Genomic DNA, 6,435 nt, shown 5'->3' on the forward strand with positions numbered 1-6,435 from the left:
CGTCAGCGAAAGCCAGAGCTGCCGGCTGGTCTTAGCTGCTGGCCTGCGCCCTTCCTTTGCCCCTTCTGCCTTCGAGGGCTGGTGATTTCATTAGCCACCAATATCCACCCAATAAATTCCTTTGCAGCTTAAATCACCCTGAGTCAGCTTCAGTTGCATATAAGGAAGAATCATCACCAATCCAGATGGCAACATAAAAGCAAATTCAGCGGAGGAGGAAGAAATGTTATTATGGTCTAGCGGGATGCCACTGCCGACCAGCAGAAACTGGCCAACGTTCAGAAGGGGCTGAAGACGCACAAACCCCTGTTCTTGATTTCTACAGTCCCACCTGCCCTTTGGTCCTCCCCGTCTTAGCAAAGATAAGTCTGTTTTAGTTGTTCATGCCAAAAATCCTGGAGTCATCTCTACTTCCTCTCTCTCATACCTCACAGCTAATCAGATCTTGTTCACTGGACCTGCAAAATATATTCAGAACCGACCATTTCGCAACACCTTCTGGGTCCCCACCCGAATCCAACCACCATCATTTTTTTTTTTTAAGAATTATTTACTTATTTGACAGAGTGAGAGAGCACAAGCAGGGGGAACAGTGGGGAGAGAGGTAGAAGCAGGCTCCCCGCCGAGCAGGGAGTCTGATGGGGGGCTCCATCCCAGGACCCTGGGATCATGACCTGAGCCAAAGGCAGATGCCCAACCATCTGAGCCCCTCAGGTGCCCCAACCACCATCATTTTTCAGCTGGAGAATTGCACCAGTCCCCTCCCCACTCCCACCTCCTACTCTTGCTGCTCCCTGCAATCCATTCCCTACACCACAGCCCAGAAGACCCTTTAAAAACACCTTCTGAATTGATAAAATCTCAGTGCTTTTAAAAATCAATACGTATGTGTCTATGTACATATAAAAGAATATTTTAAAAGCAATATTTTATAAGTTCAGAACCTGGGTGGCCCAGTCGTTAAGCATCTGCTTACGGCTCAGGTCTTGATCCCAGGGTCCTGGGATCAAGCCCCGCACCGGGCTCGCTGCTTGGCAGGAAGCCTGCTTCTCCCTCTCTCACTCCCCCTGCTTGTGTTTCCTCTCTGGCTGTGTCTCTCTCTGTCAAATAAATAAATAAAATCTTTAAAAAAATTAAAATTAAAATTAAAAAATAAAATAAAAGCAATTCTGACAGCCTCCTCTTTCCCTCAACTGCCTAATTCCTGATAACCCCCCCCAACCTCAAGTTACCTATCCAGGTTTTCCTTCTGATTATACCAGGGGGGAAAAACCTGATAAATGGATAAGCAAACCACAGCAGATACATACAAAGGAATGTTATTCGGCCTTAAAAAGGAAGAAGATTCTGGCACAGTGTTACAACAGGAATGAAACATGAAGGCATTATGCCCAGTGATATAAGCCAGACACGAAAGGACAAATACATTACAGGATTCCGTTTATTTAAGGTACATAGAATATGCAAATTTGTAGACAAAAAGTAAAACAATGGTTAACAGAAGCTTGGCGGGGGTGGGAAGTGGGAAGTAAGTGTTTTATGGGGACGGAGTTTCAGTCTGGGAAGATGGAACATTCTAGAGATGGGTGGTGGGGACGGTTGCACAGTGATGTGAACGCATTTGACAGCATTCTCTGCACACTTGAAAATGATGAAAATGGTAAGTTTCGTGGTGTTCAGATTTTACCACAATTTAAAAAATGAATATGGAGTATTCTAATGGAAAAACAGAATATATAGGTACCTACACATGTGTATAAACGTATTTATTAAACTTTTCACAGAAATCAGCATACTTTACACCTAAATGCGAACTTCAGTTTTCCTTGAATAATATGTCTTAGAAGTGTTCCCATATCAGCCCAAGCAGACATCCTCATTCTTTTGCACAGCTGTGATATATCCTGTTGTGTATGTGGACAATGATTTATGGAACTGGTCCTGTACTGATGAATCTTTGGGTTCTCTCCAATCTTTTCCTATTATATAAACGGCTGCAATGAATAACCTTGTGTGCATATATTATTTCACACATGTGCAAGTGTTTCTGTCATGGGATTACTTGGCCAAAGAACTATGCATTTGTTATTTTTATGAACATTATCAAATTCAACTCTATTGGGAAAAACTGATGTCCGTATGTTAGCACGGTCACTTCCCCACAGCCTCACCACACTGCACATGATTAGTCTCCTACATTTTGGCCATTCTAATGGGTAAAAATTACTATCTCCTATTTCTCTTATTTTTTTTTTAAAGATTTTATTTATTTACTTGTCAGAGAGAGAGCGAGAGCGAGCACAGGCAGACAGAGTGGAAGGCAGAGTCAGAGGGAGAGGGAGAAGCAGGCTCCCTGCGGAGCAAGGAGCCCGATGTGGGACTCGATCCCAGGACGCTGGGATCATGACCTGAGCCGAAGGCAGCTGCTTAACCAACTGAGCCACCCAGGCGTCCCCTATTTCTCTTATTTAAACATGGATTTCTCTTATTATGAGTGAGGTTGACTGTCTTTTCACGTAACAAAGAACCTTTTGTATTTCATTTTTTGTGAACATTCTGACTGCGCGTTTTGCTCAAGTTTTTCTGTTGGATTGTTTATATTTTTATTAGTAATCCCTAGAAACTCTTTATATATTATGGAGATTAGGGAGACTGTAATACGAAGTGCACTTTCCCCCTAATTTTTCAACTTTTCTGTGGTGCCTTTGGCCTTATTTTCATGTCATGGAATTATCTGTCCTTCTTATTGTTGTTACCTTTGAATTTCAAGTCAGAGTAACAAAGGACCTACCCCACCGATTCTGCTAAAACAGAAAAATAATGTCACTCTTCTTTTCAAAATTCTCCAACGGTTCACCCCTTACTTAGACTCAAATCCACAACTATGAGGCCTCCTACATGATCTGATCCTTGAATATTAATCTCAAATTATCTCCCACTCTTTTCACTTCACCGACTTCGTTCTAGAACACTGACCTCCTTACTGTTTCTTAAATACTCCGTGCACATTCCCTTTTTTTTTTTTTAAAGATTTTATTTATTTATTTATTTGGCAGAGATTGAGAGAGACAGCGAGAAAAGGAACACAACCAGGGGCAGTGGGACGGGGAAGAAGGCTTCCCAGTGAGCAGGGAGCCCTACACAGGGCTTGATCCCAGGACCCTGGGATCATGACCTGAGCCGAAGGCAGACATTTAATGACTGGGCCTCCCAGGCACCCTCCATGCACATCCCTACTTCAGGGCCTTTGTACTTGCTGCCCCATCTGCTAGAGAACCCTTTTCCCAGACAGCCACATGGCTCCTTCCTTCAGTTCACCTTCTCAGAGAGGCCACAAGACAGTACCCTGTCCCTCCGTCCCCTGAACCTGCTTTATTTCTCATCACCTGACATATGTTAGCTATTTGGTTTTTGCTTGAAACAAGAACTCACTAGAACGTCAGCTCCATGGGGAGGAGACTTGGCTCACCTACATCCCTAGCACCTACAAGAGAATGCAGCACGAGGTAGATATCCACATATTTGACAAAGGAAAGAATGAGTGGATAAATGAATGCATCCAAATGAGACTCTCCATGGCCTAAGAAGGATTTCGAGACCCTTTCCTTACTACTCCTCAGATCACCTCCTTTCCAGGTCTCTGCCTGGGCTGTTCCCTCCCCCAAAGCAAAACCCTCCCTCCCTAATCCTTTCCCGGGATTATCTTTACTTTTCTAGACTTCGGGCGTCAGCCTAAATACCACTTCCTCCAGGATGCCTTCTTTGACTCTCCAGCCTGGTAGGGTTAGGAGGTTTCTCTGGACCCTCGTAACTGCTTATTCTGGGACAGTTTTCCCTGATCAGGCTGTCAGTTCTGTTGTGGCACCTATCACACGGCTTTCAGACCCAGTAATCAACCCCGAACGTGACTGCGGAATTCTTCCCTCTCCTCCCATAGCAAGCAACAAGCTCCCCCTGAAAATTCTCCCTGCGAGTCAGACCTCCTTGGACCAGGAGGGGAGGCATGGGATGGATGCCCTTAGGGACCAGGAAGCAAGGCCAGTTCCTGAAGCCTTGGGGAAAACAAGTGCATGATCAGAAGCCCTCAGGGACCAAGAAATGACCATGACCGGAGGAGCCTGAGCTGAGACAGGAAGTGAGCCAGCAGGGTAAGACGTTAAGACGCTCCTGATACCTCCTACTGGAGCAAGAAATGTCACCTTTCTGAGCGTTGGTTTCCTCACCTGTAAAATGGAAGGGTTGCTGGGGAGAAAGTCCCTACTAAGTGCGGGAACTTAGGTGTTTCAGAAGTGACAGCCATTCACGGCCATGTTGTTCTGGGCATCACTCCCAGCCTCCTGGATCCTGCCCGGCCTTTCCCGGGAAGCTTTGGGCTGGAAGCCTGGAGAAGGAGGGAGCGAAAACAGAGGCCACACATCCCTGCAAAGTCGTCCCTCCCGCCCTGCAAACCCGGGGTCCCAGGGCGGGGAAGGCGGGCGGGATCGGAGCGGCGGTAGCAGCTGCTCCGGGCGTCCGGCCCACGTCCCCTCCCTCCACCGCCCGCATTCCTGCGGGAGGAGGCCGAGCGCTCCTCAGTTCGACTGGAGGCTCGCTCGCGCCCTCTCGCGGCCAAGTGCGAAAGGTTGAACTTGACCATTAACTTGCTGTAGCGGTCCTGGGTGGATCCCACAGCGGGTCTGCGACCCCCTACCCTCCTGGAGCTCCCTCTCCACACAGGTTCGCTTAACTTGACGTGTGATCTGAGGCAAGTCACTTAACCTCCCTGTGCCTCCGTTTCCTAACGACACAGTTAGGTTTTTTCCATCTGCACAGTGGGTCAATGGGAATTCTAATGAGAATGCTGAGAGGCTGAAAAGGGACAGTCCAGGCGAAGGCAGCTACAGTAGACACCCACTCCCTAAGGGGAAGGGGTTTCGGTCCTCTTCACTGCTGTGTCCCCAGCACCTACAGCAAGGACAGGCATGCAAATGGTGCTCCCGGTTATTTTATGTATTAGTTATTGAACAAATGCTGCCTCTTCGTTTAAGGGACCTGAGACTGGGTGGGGAGGAGGGGACAGAGGTATGAGGAGTGAGCTCCTGTCACTCATTCACCGACTTCCACCTCCATGCATTTGTTCATCGGATGATAAAGCTGTATCACCTTGTTTTCTTTTCTTTTTTTTTTTTTTTAAGATTTTATTTATTTATTTGACAGAGACAGAGGGATCACAAGTAGGCAGAGAAGCAGTCAGAGAGAGAGGAGGAAGCAGGCTCCCCGCTGAGCAGAGAGCCCGATGCGGGGGGGGGGGGGGGGGGGGTCGATCCCAGGACCCCGAGATCACCACGAGCTGAGCCAAAGGCAGAGGCTTTAACCCACTGAGCCACCCAGGTAGCCCAACCTTGTTTTCAAAGTAGTTCCCACCTCCTCTGTTTTTCCCTTCCTGGGCCCACCCCCAAAGACAAAACCAAAACTCAAGGAAGCTGCAGGCTTGAGCATGTTTCAAAAGCCTCAGATAGGCTTCCCTGACCAGGTTTCCCACTGGGGAGACAGAGACACTGGCACAGTGAGCGGGAGCCCAGACTGGACAGAAGGTGGGAGGGACTGAGAATTCCTCACCTTTGGACCGCTTCACTAGGGACTATTGACCTTGGACTCTAGAGCATCACCTGGAGCCTCACGGCTCCCCTGCCCAACCCAGGGCAAGTTGCCTTCACTCACCAGGCCTCTGTTTCCTTATCTATACAATAGGTGGGAATTCTGGGCGCCTGGGTGGCTCAGTGTGTTAAGCCGCTGCCTTCGGCTCAGGTTATGATCTCTGGGTCCTGGGATCGAGTCCCATGTCGGGCTCTCTGCTCAGCAGGGAGCCTGCTTCTCTCTCTCTCTGCCTGCCTCTCTGTCTACTTGTGATCTCTCTCTGTCAAATAAATAAATAATAGGTGGGAATTCTTACTTTAGCATAAAGGGGCATTTATGGTTCTTCTGTCAGTGCAGACAGAGCACGTAGAACAGCATCTGGCACACAGTGAGGAATAAATGACTAGATCCACACTGGTTTTATAGCTCTCTACAAAGATAGAGTCTGGAAAGCAGGCACAGGTTGAACCTAATTAACAAGAGGCTATGAGGTTTAGGGCAGAAATGTACCTTAAGCCCTTAGTAAGTCCTCATTAAATGTCCACTCCACAGGGGCAGGGATTTTGGCGAAGGTGGACACTGCTGTGTTCCCAGCATGCTTAGGAGGGCTGGGCTCATAACACATACTTAATGAATCTTTGTGGAATACATGTATTTTATCATTGTTTCGGGGAGATCTGGTGCTTTCCAATAAGCAAGACTGTCCAGATTGGCAGTGAAAAAAAAAATGGAAAAAAAAAAAAAAAAAGAACCAGACAAACTTGTCTGCTTCTAAGAGGCAGACACCACAAAGTGGGTCCAACATCTTTAAAGGGCATA

The sequence above is a fragment of the Mustela lutreola genome, chromosome 2 (assembly GCF_030435805.1).
Source record: "Mustela lutreola isolate mMusLut2 chromosome 2, mMusLut2.pri, whole genome shotgun sequence".
NCBI classification, from domain to species: Eukaryota; Metazoa; Chordata; class Mammalia; order Carnivora; family Mustelidae; genus Mustela; species Mustela lutreola.